This window comes from Perissodus microlepis, unplaced genomic scaffold (genome assembly GCF_051167445.1).
Source record: "Perissodus microlepis isolate ML-2025 ecotype Zambia unplaced genomic scaffold, ASM5116744v1 scaffold_54, whole genome shotgun sequence".
NCBI classification, from domain to species: Eukaryota; Metazoa; Chordata; class Actinopteri; order Cichliformes; family Cichlidae; genus Perissodus; species Perissodus microlepis.
Window position 1 is genome coordinate 44,745 of NW_028182076.1, and position 21,334 is coordinate 66,078.

Consider the following 21,334-nt stretch of genomic DNA (forward strand, 5'->3'; position numbering starts at 1 on the left):
TTTTAATGTCAAAGTTGGCCTTTGTGCTTTTTCAGTGTTGGAAAGAGTCTTTCTTGCACTGAGGTCTGCTTATTGTAAATATCTTGTACTTGTTTTGCACATTTTAATGTCAAAGTTGGTCTTTGTGCTTTTCAGTGTTGGAAAGAGTCTTTCTTGCACTGAGGTCTGCTTATTGTAAATATCTTGTACTTGTTTGAACACTTTTTAATGTCAAAGTTGGCCTTTGTGCTTTTCAGTGTTGGAAAGAGTCTTTCTTGCATTGAGGTCTGCTTATTGTAAATATCTTGTACTTGTTTTTACACCTTTTAATGTCAAAGTTGGCCTCTGTGCTTTTTCAGTGGTGGAAAGACTCTTTCTTGCACTGAGGTCTGCTTATTGTAAATATCTTGTACTTGTTTTGCACATTTTAATGTCAAAGTTGGTCTTTGTGCTTTTCAGTGTTGGAAAGAGTCTTTCTTGCACTGAGGTCTGCTTATTGTAAATATCTTGTACTTGTTTGAACACTTTTTAATGTCAAAGTTGGCCTTTGTGCTTTTCAGTGTTGGAAAGAGTCTTTCTTGCACTGAGGTCTGCTTATTGTAAATATCTTGTACTTGTTTGAACACTTTTTAATGTCAAAGTTGGCCTTTGTGCTTTTCAGTGTTGGAAAGACTCTTTCTTGCACTGAGGTCTGCTTATTGTAAATATCTTGTACTTGTTTTTGCACATTTTAATGTCAAAGTTGGCCTCTGTGCTTTTTCAGTGTTGGAAAGAGTCTTTCTTGCACTGAGGTCTGCTTATTGTAAATATCTTGTACTTGTTTTTACACCTTTTAATTTCAAAGTTGGCCTCTGTGCTTTTTCAGTGTTGGAAAGAGTCTTTCTTGCACTGAGGTCTGCTTATTGTAAATATCTTGTACTTGTTTTTGCACATTTTAATGTCAAAGTTGGCCTTTGTGCTTTTTCAGTGTTGGAAAGACTCTTTCTTGCACTGAGGTCTGCTTATTGTAAATATCTTGTACTTGTTTTGCACATTTTAATGTCAAAGTTGGTCTTTGTGCTTTTCAGTGTTGGAAAGACTCTTTCTTGCACTGAGGTCTGCTTATTGTAAATATCTTGTACTTGTTTTTGCACATTTTAATGTCAAAGTTGGCCTTTGTGCTTTTTCAGTGTTGGAAAGAGTCTTTCTTGCACTGAGGTCTGCTTATTGTAAATATCTTGTACTTGTTTTTGCACATTTTAATGTCAAAGTTGGCCTTTGTGCTTTTTCAGTGGTGGAAAGACTCTTTCTTGCACTGAGGTCTGCTTATTGTAAATATATTGTACTTGTTTTTGCACATTTTAATGTCAAAGTTGGCCTTTGTGCTTTTTCAGTGTTGGAAAGAGTCTTTCTTGCACTGAGGTCTGCTTATTGTAAATATCTTGTACTTGTTTTTGCACATTTTAATGTCAAAGTTGGCCTTTGTGCTTTTTCAGTGTTGGAAAGAGTCTTTCTTGCACTGAGGTCTGCTTATTGTAAATATCTTGTACTTGTTTTTATACCTTTTAATGTCAAAGTTGGCCTCTGTGCTTTTTCAGTGGTGGAAAGAGTCTTTCTTGCACTGAGGTCTGCTTATTGTAAATATCTTGTACTTGTTTTTACACCTTTTAATGTCAAAGTTGGCCTCTGTGCTTTTTCAGTGGTGGAAAGACTCTTTCTTGCACTGAGGTCTGCTTATTGTAAATATCTTGTACTTGTTTGAACACTTTTTAATGTCAAAGTTGGCCTTTGTGCTTTTTCAGTGTTGGAAAGAGTCTTTCTTGCACTGAGGTCTGCTTATTGTAAATATCTTGTACTTGTTTTTACACCTTTTAATGTCAAAGTTGGATTCTGTGCTTTTTCAGTGGTGGAAAGACTCTTTCTTGCACTGAGGTCTGCTTATTGTAAATATCTTGTACTTGTTTTTGCACATTTTAATGTCAAAGTTGGCCTTTGTGCTTTTCAGTGTTGGAAAGACTCTTTCTTGCACTGAGGTCTGCTTATTGTAAATATCTTGTACTTGTTTTTGCACATTTTAATGTCAAAGTTGGCCTTTGTGCTTTTTCAGTGTTGGAAAGAGTCTTTCTTGCACTGAGGTCTGCTTATTGTAAATATCTTGTACTTGTTTTTGCACATTTTAATGTCAAAGTTGGCCTTTGTGCTTTTTCAGTGTTGGAAAGAGTCTTTCTTGCACTGAGGTCTGCTTATTGTAAATATCTTGTACTTGTTTTTGCACATTTTAATGTCAAAGTTGGCCTTTGTGCTTTTTCAGTGTTGGAAAGAGTCTTTCTTGCACTGAGGTCTGCTTATTGTAAATATCTTGTACTTGTTTTTACACCTTTTAATGTCAAAGTTGGCCTTTGTCCTTTTTCAGTGTTGGAAAGACTCTTTCATGCACTGAGGTCTGCTTATTGTAAATATCTTGTACTTGTTTTGCACATTTTAATGTCAAAGTTGGTCTTTGTGCTTTTCAGTGTTGGAAAGAGTCTTTCTTGCACTGAGGTCTGCTTATTGTAAATATCTTGTACTTGTTTTTGCACATTTTAATGTCAAAGTTGGCCTTTGTGCTTTTTCAGTGTTGGAAAGAGTCTTTCTTGCACTGAGGTCTGCTTATTGTAAATATCTTGTACTTGTTTGAACACATTTTAATGTCAAAGTTGGCCTTTGTGCTTTTTCAGTGTTTGAAAGACTCTTTCTTGCACTGAGGTCTGCTTATTGTAAATATCTTGTACTTGTTTTTGCACATTTTAATGTCAAAGTTGGCCTTTGTGCTTTTTCAGTGTTGGAAAGACTCTTTCTTGCACTGAGGTCTGCTTATTGTAAATATCTTGTACTTGTTTTTGCACATTTTAATGTCAAAGTTGGCCTTTGTGCTTTTTCAGTGTTGGAAAGACTCTTTCTTGCACTGAGGTCTGCTTATTGTAAATATCTTGTACTTGTTTGAACACATTTTAATGTCAAAGTTGGCCTTTGTGCTTTTTCAGTGTTTGAAAGACTCTTTCTTGCACTGAGGTCTGCTTATTGTAAATATCTTGTACTTGTATGAACACATTTTAATGTCAAAGTTGGCCTCTGTGCTTTTCAGTGGTTGAAAGACTCTTTCTTGCATTGAGGTCTGCTTATTGTAAATATCTTGTACTTGTATGAACACATTTTAATGTCAAAGTTGGCCTTTGTGCTTTTCAGTGGTGGAAAGACTCTTTCTTGCACTGAGGTCTGCTTATTGTAAATATCTTGTACTTGTTTTTACACCTTTTAATGTCAAAGTTGGATTCTGTGCTTTTTCAGTGTTGGAAAGACTCTTTCTTGCACTGAGGTCTGCTTATTGTAAATATCTTGTACTTGTTTTTGCACATTTTAATGTCAAAGTTTTCTTTGTGCTTTTTCAGTGGTGGAAAGAGTCTTTCTTGCACTGAGGTCTGCTTATTGTAAATATCTTGTACTTGTTTTTACACCTTTTAATGTCAAAGTTGGATTCTGTGCTTTTTCAGTGTTGGAAAGACTCTTTCTTGCACTGAGGTCTGCTTATTGTAAATATCTTGTACTTGTTTGAACACCTTTTAATGTAAAAGTTGTCTTTGTGCTTTTTCAGTGGTGGAAAGAGTCTTTCTTGCACTGAGGTCTGCTTATTGTAAATATCTTGTACTTGTTTGAACACCTTTTAATGTCAAAGTTGGCCTTTGTGCTTTTCAGTGTTGGAAAGAGTCTTTCTTGCACTGAGGTCTGCTTATTGTAAATATCTTGTACTTGTTTTTGCACATTTTAATGTCAAAGTTGGTCTTTGTGCTTTTCAGTGTTGGAAAGACTCTTTCTTGCACTGAGGTCTACTTATTGTAAATATCTTGTACTTGTTTTTGCACATTTTAATGTCAAAGTTGGTCTTTGTGCTTTTCAGTGTTGGAAAGAGTCTTTCTTGCACTGAGGTCTGCTTATTGTAAATATCTTGTACTTGTTTTTGCACATTTTAATGTCAAAGTTGGCCTCTGTGCTTTTTCAGTGTTGGAAAGAGTCTTTCTTGCACTGAGGTCTGCTTATTGTAAATATCTTGTACTTGTTTTTACACCTTTTAATGTCAAAGTTGGCCTTTGTGCTTTTTCTGTGTTGGAAAGAGTCTTTCTTGCACTGAGGTCTGCTTATTGTAAATATCTTGTACTTGTTTGAACACCTTTTAATGTCAAAGTTGGCCTTTGTGCTTTTTCAGTGTTGGAAAGAGTCTTTCTTGCACTGAGGTCTGCTTATTGTAAATATCTTGTACTTGTTTTTGCACCTTTTAATGTCAAAGTTGGCCTCTGTGCTTTTCAGTGTTGGAAAGAGTCTTTCTTGCACTGAGGTCTGCTTATTGTAAATATCTTGTACTTGTTTTTGCACATTTTAATGTCAAAGTTGGCCTTTGTGCTTTTTCGGTGTTGGAAAGAGTCTTTCTTGCACTGAGGTCTGCTTATTGTAAATATCTTGTACTTGTTTTAATGTCAAAGTTGGCCTTTGTGCTTTTTCAGTGTTGGAAAGACTCTTTCTTGCACTGAGGTCTGCTTATTGTAAATATCTTGTACTTGTTTTAATGTCAAAGTTGGCCTTTGTGCTTTTTCAGTGTTGGAAAGACTCTTTCTTGCACTGAGGTCTGCTTATTGTAAATATCTTGTACTTGTTTTTACACCTTTTAATGTCAAAGTTGGCCTTTGTGCTTTTTCAGTGTTGGAAAGAGTCTTTCTTGCACTGAGGTCTGCTTATTGTAAATATCTTGTACTTGTTTTTGCACATTTTAATGTCAAAGTTGGTCTTTGTGCTTTTCAGTGTTGGAAAGAGTCTTTCTTGCACTGAGGTCTGCTTATTGTAAATATCTTGTACTTGTTTTTGCACATTTTAATGTCAAAGTTGGCCTTTGTGCTTTTTCAGTGTTGGAAAGAGTCTTTCTTGCACTGAGGTCTGCTTATTGTAAATATCTTGTACTTGTTTTTACACCTTTTAATGTCAAAGTTGGCCTTTGTGCTTTTTCAGTGGTGGAAAGACTCTTTCTTGCACTGAGGTCTGCTTATTGTAAATATCTTGTACTTGTTTTTACACCTTTTAATGTCAAAGTTGGCCTTTGTGCTTTTTCAGTGTTGGAAAGAGTCTTTCTTGCACTGAGGTCTGCTTATTGTAAATATCTTGTACTTGTTTTTACACCTTTTAATGTCAAAGTTGGCCTCTGTGCTTTTTCAGTGTTGGAAAGACTCTTTCTTGCACTGAGGTCTGCTTATTGTAAATATATTGTACTTGTTTTTGCACATTTTAATGTCAAAGTTGGCCTTTGTGCTTTTTCAGTTTTGGAAAGAGTCTTTCTTGCACTGAGGTCTGCTTATTGTAAATATCTTGTACTTGTTTGAACACCTTTTAATGTCAAAGTTGGCCTCTGTGCTTTTTTAGTGTTGGAAAGACTCTTTCTTGCACTGAGGTCTGCTTATTGTAAATATATTGTACTTGTTTTTGCACATTTTAATGTCAAAGTTGGCCTCTGTGCTTTTTCAGTGTTGGAAAGAGTCTTTCTTGCACTGAGGTCTGCTTATTGTAAATATCTTGTACTTGTTTGAACACCTTTTAATGTCAAAGTTGGCCTCTGTGCTTTTTCAGTGTTGGAAAGAGTCTTTCTTGCACTGAGGTCTGCTTATTGTAAATATATTGTACTTGTTTTTGCACATTTTAATGTCAAAGTTGGCCTCTGTGCTTTTTCAGTGTTGGAAAGAGTCTTTCTTGCACTGAGGTCTGCTTATTGTAAATATCTTGTACTTGTTTGAACACCTTTTAATGTCAAAGTTGGCCTCTGTGCTTTTTCAGTGTTGGAAAGAGTCTTTCTTGCACTGAGGTCTGCTTATTGTAAATATATTGTACTTGTTTTTGCACATTTTAATGTCAAAGTTGGCCTTTGTGCTTTTTCAGTGTTGGAAAGACTCTTTCTTGCACTGAGGTCTGCTTATTGTAAATATCTTGTACTTGTTTTTGCACATTTTAATGTCAAAGTTGGTCTTTGTGCTTTTTCAGTGTTGGAAAGACTCTTTCTTGCACTGAGGTCTGCTTATTGTAAATATCTTGTACTTGTTTGAAAACATTTTAATGTCAAAGTTGTCTTTGTGCTTTTTCAGTGGTGGAAAGAGTCTTTCTTGCACTGAGGTCTGCTTATTGTAAATATATTGTACTTGTTTTTGCACATTTTAATGTCAAAGTTGGCCTCTGTGCTTTTTCAGTGTTGGAAAGAGTCTTTCTTGCACTGAGGTCTGCTTATTGTAAATATCTTGTACTTGTTTGAACACCTTTTAATGTCAAAGTTGGCCTCTGTGCTTTTTCAGTGTTGGAAAGAGTCTTTCTTGCACTGAGGTCTGCTTATTGTAAATATATTGTACTTGTTTTTGCACATTTTAATGTCAAAGTTGGCCTCTGTGCTTTTTCAGTGTTGGAAAGAGTCTTTCTTGCACTGAGGTCTGCTTATTGTAAATATCTTGTACTTGTTTGAACACCTTTTAATGTCAAAGTTGGCCTCTGTGCTTTTTCAGTGTTGGAAAGAGTCTTTCTTGCACTGAGGTCTGCTTATTGTAAATATCTTGTACTTGTTTTTGCACATTTTAATGTCAAAGTTGGCCTTTGTGCTTTTTCAGTGTTGGAAAGACTCTTTCTTGCACTGAGGTCTGCTTATTGTAAATATCTTGTACTTGTTTTTGCACATTTTAATGTGAAAGTTGGTCTTTTTGCTTTTTCAGTGTTGGAAAGACTCTTTCTTGCACTGAGGTCTGCTTATTGTAAATATCTTGTACTTGTTTTTACACCTTTTAATGTCAAAGTTGGATTCTGTGCTTTTTCAGTGTTGGAAAGACTCTTTCTTGCACTGAGGTCTGCTTATTGTAAATATCTTGTACTTGTTTTTACACCTTTTAATGTCAAAGTTGGATTCTGTGCTTTTTCAGTGTTGGAAAGACTCTTTCTTGCACTGAGGTCTGCTTATTGTAAATATCTTGTACTTGTTTGAACACCTTTTAATGTAAAAGTTGTCTTTGTGCTTTTTCAGTGGTGGAAAGAGTCTTTCTTGCACTGAGGTCTGCTTATTGTAAATATCTTGTACTTGTTTGAACACCTTTTAATGTCAAAGTTGGCCTTTGTGCTTTTCAGTGTTGGAAAGAGTCTTTCTTGCACTGAGGTCTGCTTATTGTAAATATCTTGTACTTGTATGAACACATTTTAATGTCAAAGTTGGCCTTTGTGCTTTTCAGTGTTGGAAAGAGTCTTTCTTGCACTGAGGTCTGCTTATTGTAAATATCTTGTACTTGTTTTTGCACATTTTAATGTCAAAGTTGGTCTTTGTGCTTTTCAGTGTTGGAAAGACTCTTTCTTGCACTGAGGTCTACTTATTGTAAATATCTTGTACTTGTTTTTGCACATTTTAATGTCAAAGTTGGTCTTTGTGCTTTTCAGTGTTGGAAAGAGTCTTTCTTGCACTGAGGTCTGCTTATTGTAAATATCTTGTACTTGTTTTTGCACATTTTAATGTCAAAGTTGGCCTCTGTGCTTTTTCAGTGTTGGAAAGAGTCTTTCTTGCACTGAGGTCTGCTTATTGTAAATATCTTGTACTTGTTTTTACACCTTTTAATGTCAAAGTTGGCCTCTGTGCTTTTTCTGTGTTGGAAAGAGTCTTTCTTGCACTGAGGTCTGCTTATTGTAAATATCTTGTACTTGTTTGAACACCTTTTAATGTCAAAGTTGGCCTTTGTGCTTTTTCAGTGTTGGAAAGAGTCTTTCTTGCACTGAGGTCTGCTTATTGTAAATATCTTGTACTTGTTTTTGCACATTTTAATGTCAAAGTTGGCCTTTGTGCTTTTTCGGTGTTGGAAAGAGTCTTTCTTGCACTGAGGTCTGCTTATTGTAAATATCTTGTACTTGTTTTTGCACATTTTAATGTCAAAGTTGGCCTTTGTGCTTTTTCGGTGTTGGAAAGAGTCTTTCTTGCACTGAGGTCTGCTTATTGTAAATATCTTGTACTTGTTTTAATGTCAAAGTTGGCCTTTGTGCTTTTTCAGTGTTGGAAAGACTCTTTCTTGCACTGAGGTCTGCTTATTGTAAATATCTTGTACTTGTTTTAATGTCAAAGTTGGCCTTTGTGCTTTTTCAGTGTTGGAAAGACTCTTTCTTGCACTGAGGTCTGCTTATTGTAAATATCTTGTACTTGTTTTTACACCTTTTAATGTCAAAGTTGGCCTTTGTGCTTTTTCAGTGTTGGAAAGAGTCTTTCTTGCACTGAGGTCTGCTTATTGTAAATATCTTGTACTTGTTTTTGCACATTTTAATGTCAAAGTTGGTCTTTGTGCTTTTCAGTGTTGGAAAGAGTCTTTCTTGCACTGAGGTCTGCTTATTGTAAATATCTTGTACTTGTTTTTGCACATTTTAATGTCAAAGTTGGCCTTTGTGCTTTTTCAGTGTTGGAAAGAGTCTTTCTTGCACTGAGGTCTGCTTATTGTAAATATCTTGTACTTGTTTTTACACCTTTTAATGTCAAAGTTGGCCTCTGTGCTTTTTCAGTGTTGGAAAGACTCTTTCTTGCACTGAGGTCTGCTTATTGTAAATATATTGTACTTGTTTTTGCACATTTTAATGTCAAAGTTGGCCTTTGTGCTTTTTCAGTTTTGGAAAGAGTCTTTCTTGCACTGAGGTCTGCTTATTGTAAATATCTTGTACTTGTTTGAACACCTTTTAATGTCAAAGTTGGCCTCTGTGCTTTTTTAGTGTTGGAAAGACTCTTTCTTGCACTGAGGTCTGCTTATTGTAAATATATTGTACTTGTTTTTGCACATTTTAATGTCAAAGTTGGCCTCTGTGCTTTTTCAGTGTTGGAAAGAGTCTTTCTTGCACTGAGGTCTGCTTATTGTAAATATCTTGTACTTGTTTGAACACCTTTTAATGTCAAAGTTGGCCTCTGTGCTTTTTCAGTGTTGGAAAGAGTCTTTCTTGCACTGAGGTCTGCTTATTGTAAATATATTGTACTTGTTTTTGCACATTTTAATGTCAAAGTTGGCCTCTGTGCTTTTTCAGTGTTGGAAAGAGTCTTTCTTGCACTGAGGTCTGCTTATTGTAAATATCTTGTACTTGTTTGAACACCTTTTAATGTCAAAGTTGGCCTCTGTGCTTTTTCAGTGTTGGAAAGAGTCTTTCTTGCACTGAGGTCTGCTTATTGTAAATATATTGTACTTGTTTTTGCACATTTTAATGTCAAAGTTGGCCTTTGTGCTTTTTCAGTGTTGGAAAGACTCTTTCTTGCACTGAGGTCTGCTTATTGTAAATATCTTGTACTTGTTTTTGCACATTTTAATGTCAAAGTTGGTCTTTGTGCTTTTTCAGTGTTGGAAAGACTCTTTCTTGCACTGAGGTCTGCTTATTGTAAATATCTTGTACTTGTTTGAAAACATTTTAATGTCAAAGTTGTCTTTGTGCTTTTTCAGTGGTGGAAAGAGTCTTTCTTGCACTGAGGTCTGCTTATTGTAAATATATTGTACTTGTTTTTGCACATTTTAATGTCAAAGTTGGCCTCTGTGCTTTTTCAGTGTTGGAAAGAGTCTTTCTTGCACTGAGGTCTGCTTATTGTAAATATCTTGTACTTGTTTGAACACCTTTTAATGTCAAAGTTGGCCTCTGTGCTTTTTCAGTGTTGGAAAGAGTCTTTCTTGCACTGAGGTCTGCTTATTGTAAATATATTGTACTTGTTTGAACACCTTTTAATGTCAAAGTTGGCCTCTGTGCTTTTTCAGTGTTGGAAAGAGTCTTTCTTGCACTGAGGTCTGCTTATTGTAAATATATTGTACTTGTTTTTGCACATTTTAATGTCAAAGTTGGCCTCTGTGCTTTTCAGTGTTGGAAAGAGTCTTTCTTGCACTGAGGTCTGCTTATTGTAAATATCTTGTACTTGTTTTTGCACATTTTAATGTCAAAGTTGGCCTTTGTGCTTTTCAGTGTTGGAAAGAGTCTTTCTTGCACTGAGGTCTGCTTATTGTAAATATATTGTACTTGTTTTTGCACATTTTAATGTCAAAGTTGGCCTTTGTGCTTTTCAGTGTTGGAAAGAGTCTTTCTTGCACTGAGGTCTGCTTATTGTAAATATATTGTACTTGTTTTTGCACATTTTAATGTCAAAGTTGGCCTCTGTGCTTTTCAGTGTTGGAAAGAGTCTTTCTTGCACTGAGGTCTGCTTATTGTAAATATATTGTACTTGTTTTTGCACATTTTAATGTCAAAGTTGGCCTTTGTGCTTTTCAGTGTTGGAAAGAGTCTTTCTTGCACTGAGGTCTGCTTATTGTAAATATCTTGTACTTGTTTTTGCACATTTTAATGTCAAAGTTGGCCTTTGTGCTTTTTCGGTGTTGGAAAGAGTCTTTCTTGCACTGAGGTCTGCTTATTGTAAATATCTTGTACTTGTTTAAACACATTTTAATGTCAAAGTTGGCCTTTGTGCTTTTCAGTGTTGGAAAGAGTCTTTCTTGCACTGAGGTCTGCTTATTGTAAATATCTTGTACTTGTTTTTGCACATTTTAATGTCAAAGTTGGCCTTTGTGCTTTTTCAGTGTTGGAAAGACTCTTTCTTGCACTGAGGTCTGCTTATTGTAAATATCTTGTACTTGTTTTAATGTCAAAGTTGGCCTTTGTGCTTTTCAGTGTTGGAAAGACTCTTTCTTGCACTGAGGTCTGCTTATTGTAAATATCTTGTACTTGTTTGAACACATTTTAATGTCAAAGTTGGCCTTTGTGCTTTTTCAGTGGTGGAAAGACTCTTTCTTGCACTGAGGTCTGCTTATTGTAAATATCTTGTACTTGTATGAACACATTTTAATGTCAAAGTTGGCCTTTGTGCTTTTTCGGTGTTGGAAAGAGTCTTTCTTGCACTGAGGTCTGCTTATTGTAAATATCTTGTACTTGTTTGAACACATTTTAATGTCAAAGTTGGCCTTTGTGCTTTTTCGGTGTTGGAAAGAGTCTTTCTTACACTGAGGTCTGCTTATTGTAAATATCTTGTACTTGTTTTTACACCTTTTAATGTCAAAGTTGGCTTCTGTGCTTTTTCAGTGTTGGAAAGACTCTTTCTTGCACTGAGGTCTGCTTATTGTAAATATCTTGTACTTGTTTTTACACCTTTTAATGTCAAAGTTGGCTTCTGTGCTTTTTCAGTGTTGGAAAGACTCTTTCTTGCACTGAGGTCTGCTTATTGTAAATATCTTGTACTTGTTTTTACACCTTTTAATGTCAAAGTTGGCTTCTGTTCTTTTTCAGTGTTGGAAAGAGTCTTTCTTGCACTGAGGTCTGCTTATTGTAAATATCTTGTACTTGTTTTGCACATTTTAATGTCAAAGTTGGTCTTTGTTCTTTTCAGTGTTGGAAAGAGTCTTTCTTGCACTGAGGTCTGCTTATTGTAAATATCTTGTACTTGTTTTTACACCTTTTAATGTCAAAGTTGGCTTCTGTGCTTTTTCAGTGTTGGAAAGACTCTTTCTTGCACTGAGGTCTGCTTATTGTAAATATCTTGTACTTGTTTTTACACCTTTTAATGTCAAAGTTGGCTTCTGTGCTTTTTCAGTGTTGGAAAGAGTCTTTCTTGCACTGAGGTCTGCTTATTGTAAATATCTTGTACTTGTTTTGCACATTTTAATGTCAAAGTTGGTCTTTGTTCTTTTCAGTGTTGGAAAGAGTCTTTCTTGCACTGAGGTCTGCTTATTGTAAATATCTTGTACTTGTATGAACACATTTTAATGTCAAAGTTGGCCTCTGTGCTTTTCAGTGGTGGAAAGACTCTTTCTTGCACTGAGGTCTGCTTATTGTAAATATCTTGTACTTGTATGAACACATTTTAATGTCAAAGTTGGCCTCTGTGCTTTTCAGTGGTTGAAAGACTCTTTCTTGCACTGAGGTCTGCTTATTGTAAATATCTTGTACTTGTATGAACACATTTTAATGTCAAAGTTGGCCTCTGTGCTTTTCAGTGGTGGAAAGACTCTTTCTTGCACTGAGGTCTGCTTATTGTAAATATCTTGTACTTGTTTTTGCACATTTTAATGTCAAAGTTGGCCTTTGTGCTTTTTCAGTGTTGGAAAGACTCTTTCTTGCACTGAGGTCTGCTTATTGTAAATATCCTGTACTTGTTTTTGCACATTTTAATGTCAAAGTTGGCCTTTGTGCTTTTCAGTGTTGGAAAGAGTCTTTCTTGCACTGAGGTCTGCTTATTGTAAATATCTTGTACTTGTTTTTACACCTTTTAATGTCAAAGTTGGCTTCTGTGCTTTTTCAGTGTTGGAAAGACTCTTTCTTGCACTGAGGTCTGCTTATTGTAAATATCTTGTACTTGTTTTTACACCTTTTAATGTCAAAGTTGGCTTCTGTGCTTTTTCAGTGTTGGAAAGAGTCTTTCTTGCACTGAGGTCTGCTTATTGTAAATATCTTGTACTTGTTTTTACACCTTTTAATGTCAAAGTTGGCTTCTGTGTTTTTTCAGTGTTGGAAAGAGTCTTTCTTGCACTGAGGTCTGCTTATTGTAAATATCTTGTACTTGTATGAACACATTTTAATGTCAAAGTTGGCCTCTGTGCTTTTCAGTGGTGGAAAGACTCTTTCTTGCACTGAGGTCTGCTTATTGTAAATATCTTGTACTTGTTTTTACACCTTTTAATGTCAAAGTTGGCTTCTGTGCTTTTTCAGTGTTGGAAAGACTCTTTCTTGCACTGAGGTCTGCTTATTGTAAATATCTTGTACTTGTATGAACACATTTTAATGTCAAAGTTGGCCTCTGTGCTTTTCAGTGGTGGAAAGACTCTTTCTTGCACTGAGGTCTGCTTATTGTAAATATCTTGTACTTGTATGAACACATTTTAATGTCAAAGTTGGCCTCTGTGCTTTTCAGTGGTGGAAAGACTCTTTCTTGCACTGAGGTCTGCTTATTGTAAATATCTTGTACTTGTTTTTACACCTTTTAATGTCAAAGTTGGCTTCTGTGCTTTTTCAGTGTTGGAAAGACTCTTTCTTGCACTGAGGTCTGCTTATTGTAAATATCTTGTACTTGTTTTAATGTCAAAGTTGGCCTTTGTGCTTTTTCAGTGTTGGAAAGACTCTTTCTTGCACTGAGGTCTGCTTATTGTAAATATCTTGTACTTGTTTGAACACATTTTAATGTCAAAGTTGGCCTTTGTGCTTTTTCAGTGGTTGAAAGACTCTTTCTTGCACTGAGGTCTGCTTATTGTAAATATCTTGTACTTGTTTGAACACATTTTAATGTCAAAGTTGGCCTTTGTGCTTTTTCGGTGTTGGAAAGAGTCTTTCTTGCACTGAGGTCTGCTTATTGTAAATATCTTGTACTTGTTTGAACACATTTTAATGTCAAAGTTGGCCTTTGTGCTTTTTCAGTGTTGGAAAGAGTCTTTCTTGCACTGAGGTCTGCTTATTGTAAATATCTTGTACTTGTATGAACACATTTTAATGTCAAAGTTGGCCTCTGTGCTTTTCAGTGGTTGAAAGACTCTTTCTTGCACTGAGGTCTGCTTATTGTAAATATCTTGTACTTGTATGAACACATTTTAATGTCAAAGTTGGCCTCTGTGCTTTTCAGTGGTGGAAAGACTCTTTCTTGCACTGAGGTCTGCTTATTGTAAATATCTTGTACTTGTTTTTACACCTTTTAATGTCAAAGTTGGCTTCTGTGCTTTTTCAGTGTTGGAAAGACTCTTTCTTGCACTGAGGTCTGCTTATTGTAAATATCTTGTACTTGTTTGAACACCTTTTAATGTCAAAGTTGGCCTTTGTGCTTTTTCAGTGTTGGAAAGACTCTTTCTTGCACTGAGGTCTGCTTATTGTAAATATCTTGTACTTGTTTTAATGTCAAAGTTGGCCTTTGTGCTTTTTCAGTGTTGGAAAGACTCTTTCTTGCACTGAGGTCTGCTTATTGTAAATATCTTGTACTTGTTTGAACACATTTTAATGTCAAAGTTGGCCTTTGTGCTTTTTCAGTGGTTGAAAGACTCTTTCTTGCACTGAGGTCTGCTTATTGTAAATATCTTGTACTTGTATGAACACATTTTAATGTCAAAGTTGGCCTTTGTGCTTTTTCGGTGTTGGAAAGAGTCTTTCTTGCACTGAGGTCTGCTTATTGTAAATATCTTGTACTTGTTTGAACACATTTTAATGTCAAAGTTGGCCTTTGTGCTTTTTCGGTGTTGGAAAGAGTCTTTCTTGCACTGAGGTCTGCTTATTGTAAATATCTTGTACTTGTATGAACACATTTTAATGTCAAAGTTGGCCTCTGTGCTTTTCAGTGGTGGAAAGACTCTTTCTTGCACTGAGGTCTGCTTATTGTAAATATCTTGTACTTGTTTTTACACCTTTTAATGTCAAAGTTGGCTTCTGTGCTTTTTCAGTGTTGGAAAGACTCTTTCTTGCACTGAGGTCTGCTTATTGTAAATATCTTGTACTTGTTTGAACACCTTTTAATGTCAAAGTTGGCCTTTGTGCTTTTTCAGTGTTGGAAAGACTCTTTCTTGCACTGAGGTCTGCTTATTGTAAATATCTTGTACTTGTTTTAATGTCAAAGTTGGCCTTTGTGCTTTTTCAGTGTTGGAAAGAGTCTTTCTTGCACTGAGGTCTGCTTATTGTAAATATCTTGTACTTGTTTTTACACCTTTTAATGTCAAAGTTGGCCTCTGTGCTTTTTCAGTGTTGGAAAGACTCTTTCTTGCACTGAGGTCTGCTTATTGTAAATATCTTGTACTTGTATGAACACATTTTAATGTCAAAGTTGGCCTCTGTGCTTTTCAGTGGTGGAAAGACTCTTTCTTGCACTGAGGTCTGCTTATTGTAAATATCTTGTACTTGTTTTTACACCTTTTAATGTCAAAGTTGGCTTCTGTGCTTTTTCAGTGTTGGAAAGACTCTTTCTTGCACTGAGGTCTGCTTATTGTAAATATCTTGTACTTGTTTTTGCACATTTTAATGTCAAAGTTGGCCTTTGTGCTTTTTCAGTGTTGGAAAGACTCTTTCTTGCACTGAGGTCTGCTTATTGTAAATATCTTGTACTTGTTTTAATGTCAAAGTTGGCCTTTGTGCTTTTTCAGTGTTGGAAAGACTCTTTCTTGCACTGAGGTCTGCTTATTGTAAATATCTTGTACTTGTTTGAACACATTTTAATGTCAAAGTTGGCCTTTGTGCTTTTTCAGTGGTTGAAAGACTCTTTCTTGCACTGAGGTCTGCTTATTGTAAATATCTTGTACTTGTATGAACACATTTTAATGTCAAAGTTGGCCTTTGTGCTTTTTCGGTGTTGGAAAGAGTCTTTCTTGCACTGAGGTCTGCTTATTGTAAATATCTTGTACTTGTTTGAACACATTTTAATGTCAAAGTTGGCCTTTGTGCTTTTTCGGTGTTGGAAAGAGTCTTTCTTGCACTGAGGTCTGCTTATTGTAAATATCTTGTACTTGTATGAACACCTTTTAATGTCAAAGTTGGCCTTTGTGCTTTTCAGTGGTTGAAAGACTCTTTCTTGCACTGAGGTCTGCTTATTGTAAATATCTTGTACTTGTATGAACACATTTTAATGTCAAAGTTGGCCTCTGTGCTTTTCAGTGGTGGAAAGACTCTTTCTTGCACTGAGGTCTGCTTATTGTAAATATCTTGTACTTGTTTTTACACCTTTTAATGTCAAAGTTGGCTTCTGTGCTTTTTCAGTGTTGGAAAGACTCTTTCTTGCACTGAGGTCTGCTTATTGTAAATATCTTGTACTTGTTTGAACACCTTTTAATGTCAAAGTTGGCCTTTGTGCTTTTTCAGTGTTGGAAAGACTCTTTCTTGCATTGAGGTCTGCTTATTGTAAATATCTTGTACTTGTTTTAATGTCAAAGTTGGCCTTTGTGCTTTTCAGTGTTGGAAAGACTCTTTCTTACACTGAGGTCTGCTCATTGTAAATATCTTGTACTTGTTTTAATGTCAAAGTTGGCCTTTGTGCTTTTCAGTGTTGGAAAGACTCTTTCTTGCACTGAGGTCTGCTTATTGTAAATATCTTGTACTTGTTTGAACACATTTTAATGTCAAAGTTGGCCTCTGTGCTTTTTCAGTGGTTGAAAGAGTCTTTCTTGCACTGAGGTCTGCTTATTGTAAATATCTTGTACTTGTATGAACACATTTTAATGTCAAAGTTGGTCTTTGTGCTTTTCAGTGGTGGAAAGACTCTTTCTTGCACTGAGGTCTGCTTATTGTAAATATCTTGTACTTGTTTGAACACATTTTAATGTCAAAGTTGGCCTTTGTGCTTTTTCAGTGGTTGAAAGAGTCTTTCTTGCACTGAGGTCTGCTTATTGTAAATATCTTGTACTTGTTTGAACACATTTTAATGTCAAAGTTGGCCTTTGTGCTTTTTCAGTGGTTGAAAGAGTCTTTCTTGCACTGAGGTCTGCTTATTGTAAATATCTTGTACTTGTTTGAACACATTTTAATGTCAAAGTTGGCCTTTGTGCTTTTTCAGTGGTTGAAAGAGTCTTTCTTGCACTGAGGTCTGCTTATTGTAAATATCTTGTACTTGTATGAACACATTTTAATGTCAAAGTTGGTCTTTGTGCTTTTCAGTGGTGGAAAGACTCTTTCTTGCACTGAGGTCTGCTTATTGTAAATATCTTGTACTTGTTTTAATGTCAAAGTTGGCCTTTGTGCTTTTCAGTGTTGGAAAGACTCTTTCTTGCACTGAGGTCTGCTTATTGTAAATATCTTGTACTTGTTTGAACACATTTTAATGTCAAAGTTGGCCTTTGTGCTTTTTCAGTGTTGGAAAGAGTCTTTCTTGCACTGAGGTCTGCTTATTGTAAATATCTTGTACTTGTTTTTACATCTTTTAATGTCAAAGTTGGCCTTTGTGCTTTTCAGTGGTGGAAAGACTCTTTCTTGCACTGAGGTCTGCTTATTGTAAATATCTTGTACTTGTTTTAATGTCAAAGTTGGCCTTTGTGCTTTTTCAGTGTTGGAAAGACTCTTTCTTGCACTGAGGTCTGCTTATTGTAAATATATTGTACTTGTTTTTGCACATTTTAATGTCAAAGTTGGCCTTTGTGCTTTTTCAGTTTTGGAAAGAGTCTTTCTTGCACTGAGGTCTGCTTATTGTAAATATCTTGTACTTGTTTGAACACCTTTTAATGTCAAAGTTGGCCTCTGTGCTTTTTCAGTGTTGGAAAGAGTCTTTCTTGCACTGAGGTCTGCTTATTGTAAATATCTTGTACTTGTTTGAACACCTTTTAATGTCAAAGTTGGCCTCTGTGCTTTTTCAGTGTTGGAAAGAGTCTTTCTTGCACTGAGGTCTGCTTATTGTAAATATCTTGTACTTGTTTGAACACCTTTTAATGTCAAAGTTGGCCTCTGTGCTTTTTCAGTGTTGGAAAGAGTCTTTCTTGCACTGAGGTCTGCTTATTGTAAATATCTTGTACTTGTTTGAACACCTTTTAATGTCAAAGTTGGCCTCTGTGCTTTTTCAGTGTTGGAAAGACTCTTTCTTGCACTGAGGTCTGCTTATTGTAAATATCTTGTACTTGTTTTGCACATTTTAATGTCAAAGTTGGTCTTTGTGCTTTTCAGTGTTGGAAAGAGTCTTTCTTGCACTGAGGTCTGCTTATTGTCAATATCTTGTACTTGTATGAACACATTTTAATGTCAAAGTTGGCCTCTGTGCTTTTCAGTGGTGGAAAGACTCTTTCTTGCACTGAGGTCTGCTTATTGTAAATATCTTGTACTTGTTTTTACATCTTTTAATGTCAAAGTTGGCCTCTGTGCTTTTTCGGTGTTGGAAAGACTCTTTCTTGCACTGAGGTCTGCTTATTGTAAATATCTTGTACTTGTTTTTACACCTTTTAATGTCAAAGTTGGCTTCTGTGCTTTTTCAGTGTTGGAAAGACTCTTTCTTGCACTGAGGTCTGCTTATTGTAAATATCTTGTACTTGTTTTTGCACATTTTAATGTCAAAGTTGGTCTTTGTGCTTTTCAGTGTTGGAAAGAGTCTTTCTTGTACTGAGGTCTGCTTATTGTAAATATCTTGTACTTGTTTTTGCACATTTTAATGTCAAAGTTGGTCTTTGTGCTTTTCAGTGTTGGAAAGACTCTTTCTTGTACTGAGGTCTGCTTATTGTAAATATCTTGTACTTGTTTTTGCACATTTTAATGTCAAAGTTGGTCTTTGTGCTTTTCAGTGTTGGAAAGAGTCTTTCTTGTACTGAGGTCTGCTTATTGTAAATATCTTGTACTTGTTTTTACATCTTTTAATGTCAAAGTTGGCCTCTGTGCTTTTTCAGTGTTGGAAAGACTCTTTCTTGTACTGAGGTCTGCTTATTGTAAATATCTTGTACTTGTTTTTGCACATTTTAATGTCAAAGTTGGTCTTTGTGCTTTTCAGTGTTGGAAAGAGTCTTTCTTGTACTGAGGTCTGCTTATTGTAAATATCTTGTACTTGTTTTTACATCTTTTAATGTCAAAGTTGGCCTCTGTGCTTTTTCAGTGTTGGAAAGAGTCTTTCTTGCACTGAGGTCTGCTTATTGTAAATATCTTGTACTTGTTTTTACACCTTTTAATGTCAAAGTTGGCCTCTGTGCTTTTTCAGTGTTGGAAAGACTCTTTCTTGTACTGAGGTCTGCTTATTGTAAATATCTTGTACTTGTTTTTGCACATTTTAATGTCAAAGTTGGTCTTTGTGCTTTTCAGTGTTGGAAAGACTCTTTCTTGCACTGAGGTCTGCTTATTGTAAATATCTTGTACTTGTTTTTGCACATTTTAATGTCAAAGTTGGCCTTTGTGCTTTTTCAGTGGTGGAAAGAGTCTTTCTTGCACTGAGGTCTGCTTATTGTAAATATATTGTACTTGTTTTTGCACATTTTAATGTCAAAGTTGGTCTTTGTGCTTTTCAGTGTTGGAAAGAGTCTTTCTTGCACTGAGGTCTGCTTATTGTAAATATCTTGTACTTGTTTTTGCACATTTTAATGTCAAAGTTGGCCTTTGTGCTTTTTCAGTGTTGGAAAGAGTCTTTCTTGCACTGAGGTCTGCTTATTGTAAATATCTTGTACTTGTTTTTGCACATTTTAATGTCAAAGTTGGCCTCTGTGCTTTTTCAGTGTTGGAAAGACTCTTTCTTGCACTGAGGTCTGCTTATTGTAAATATCTTGTACTTGTTTTTGCACATTTTAATGTCAAAGTTGGCCTCTGTGCTTTTTCAGTGTTGGAAAGACTCTTTCTTGCACTGAGGTCTGCTTATTGTAAATATCTTGTACTTGTTTGAACACATTTTAATGTCAAAGTTGGCCTCTGTGCTTTTTCAGTGTTGGAAAGAGTCTTTCTTGCACTGAGGTCTGCTTATTGTAAATATCTTGTACTTGTTTTTGCACATTTTAATGTCAAAGTTGGCCTCTGTGCTTTTTCAGTGTTGGAAAGACTCTTTCTTGCACTGAGGTCTGCTTATTGTAAATATCTTGTACTTGTTTGAACACATTTTAATGTCAAAGTTGGCCTCTGTGCTTTTTCAGTGTTGGAAAGAGTCTTTCTTGCACTGAGGTCTGCTTATTGTAAATATCTTGTACTTGTTTTTGCACATTTTAATGTCAAAGTTGGCCTCTGTGCTTTTTCAGTGTTGGAAAGACTCTTTCTTGCACTGAGGTCTGCTTATTGTAAATATCTTGTACTTGTTTGAACACATTTTAATGTCAAAGTTGGCCTCTGTGCTTTTTCAGTGTTGGAAAGAGTCTTTCTTGCACTGAGGTCTGCTTATTGTAAATATCTTGTACTTGTTTTTGCACATTTTAATGTCAAAGTTGGCCTTTGTGCTTTTTCAGTGTTGGAAAGAGTCTTTCTTGCACTGAGGTCTGCTTATTGTAAATATATTGTACTTGTTTTTGCACATTTTAATGTCAAAGTTGGCCTCTGTGCTTTTTCAGTGTTGGAAAGACTCTTTCTTGCACTGAGGTCTGCTTATTGTAAATATCTTGTACTTGTTTTTACACCTTTTAATGTCAAAGTTGGCCTCTGTGCTTTTTCAGTGTTGGAAAGACTCTTTCTTGCACTGAGGTCTGCTTATTGTAAATATATTGTACTTGTTTTTGCACATTTTAATGTCAAAGTTGGCCTTTGTGCTTTTTCAGTGTTGGAAAGAGTCTTTCTTGCACTGAGGTCTGCTTATTGTAAATATATTGTACTTTTTTTTGCACATTTTAATGTCAAAGTTGGCCTCTGTGCTTTTTCAGTGTTGGAAAGAGTCTTTCTTGCACTGAGGTCTGCTTATTGTAAATATCTTGTACTTGTTTTTACACCTTTTAATGTCAAAGTTGGCCTCTGTGCTTTTTCAGTGTTGGAAAGACTCTTTCTTGTACTGAGGTCTGCTTATTGTAAATATCTTGTACTTGTTTTTGCACATTTTAATGTCAAAGTTGGTCTTTGTGCTTTTCAGTGTTGGAAAGAGTCTTTCTTGTACTGAGGTCTGCTTATTGTAAATATCTTGTACTTGTTTTTACATCTTTTAATGTCAAAGTTGGCCTCTGTGCTTTTTCAGTGTTGGAAAGAGTCTTTCTTGCACTGAGGTCTGCTTATTGTAAATATCTTGTACTTGTTTTTACACCTTTTAATGTCAAAGTTGGCCTCTGTGCTTTTTCAGTGTTGGAAAGACTCTTTCTTGTACTGAGGTCTGCTTATTGTAAATATCTTGTACTTGTTTTTGCACATTTTAATGTCAAAGTTGGTCTTTGTGCTTTTCAGTGTTGGAAAGACTCTTTCTTGCACTGAGGTCTGCTTATTGTAAATATCTTGTACTTGTTTTTGCACATTTTAATGTCAAAGTTGGCCTTTGTGCTTTTTCAGTGGTGGAAAGAGTCTTTCTTGCACTGAGGTCTGCTTATTGTAAATATCTTGTACTTGTTTTTGCACATTTTAATGTCAAAGTTGGTCTTTGTGCTTTTCAGTGTTGGAAAGAGTCTTTCTTGCACTGAGGTCTGCTTATTGTAAATATCTTGTACTTGTTTTTGCACATTTTAATGTCAAAGTTGGCCTTTGTGCTTTTTCAGTGTTGGAAAGACTCTTTCTTGCACTGAGGTCTGCTTATTGTAAATATCTTGTACTTGTTTTTGCACATTTTAATGTCAAAGTTGGCCTCTGTGCTTTTTCAGTGTTGGAAAGACTCTTTCTTGCACTGAGGTCTGCTTATTGTAAATATCTTGTACTTGTTTTTGCACATTTTAATGTCAAAGTTGGCCTCTGTGCTTTTTCAGTGTTGGAAAGACTCTTTCTTGCACTGAGGTCTGCTTATTGTAAATATCTTGTACTTGTTTGAACACATTTTAATGTCAAA

The 21,334-nt window shown here is 35.6% G+C and overlaps 1 long non-coding RNA gene across 15 annotated transcripts; it reads left to right on the top strand.

Moving 5' to 3' along the window:
- On the top strand, positions 1 to 21,319 carry LOC146360479 (uncharacterized). Of its 15 annotated transcripts, none has more exons than XR_014799693.1 (5): positions 1 to 63; positions 265 to 567; positions 1,279 to 11,804; positions 12,210 to 19,857; positions 19,960 to 21,319. It is a non-coding gene; the product is annotated as an uncharacterized LOC146360479 (long non-coding RNA). The 15 variants fall into 15 exon arrangements; XR_014799699.1 differs by having other exon boundaries at positions 12,210 to 17,620; positions 17,824 to 21,319; XR_014799691.1 differs by having other exon boundaries at positions 12,210 to 16,817; positions 17,011 to 21,319.
- The last annotated feature ends 15 nt before the right edge of the window (positions 21,320 to 21,334 follow it).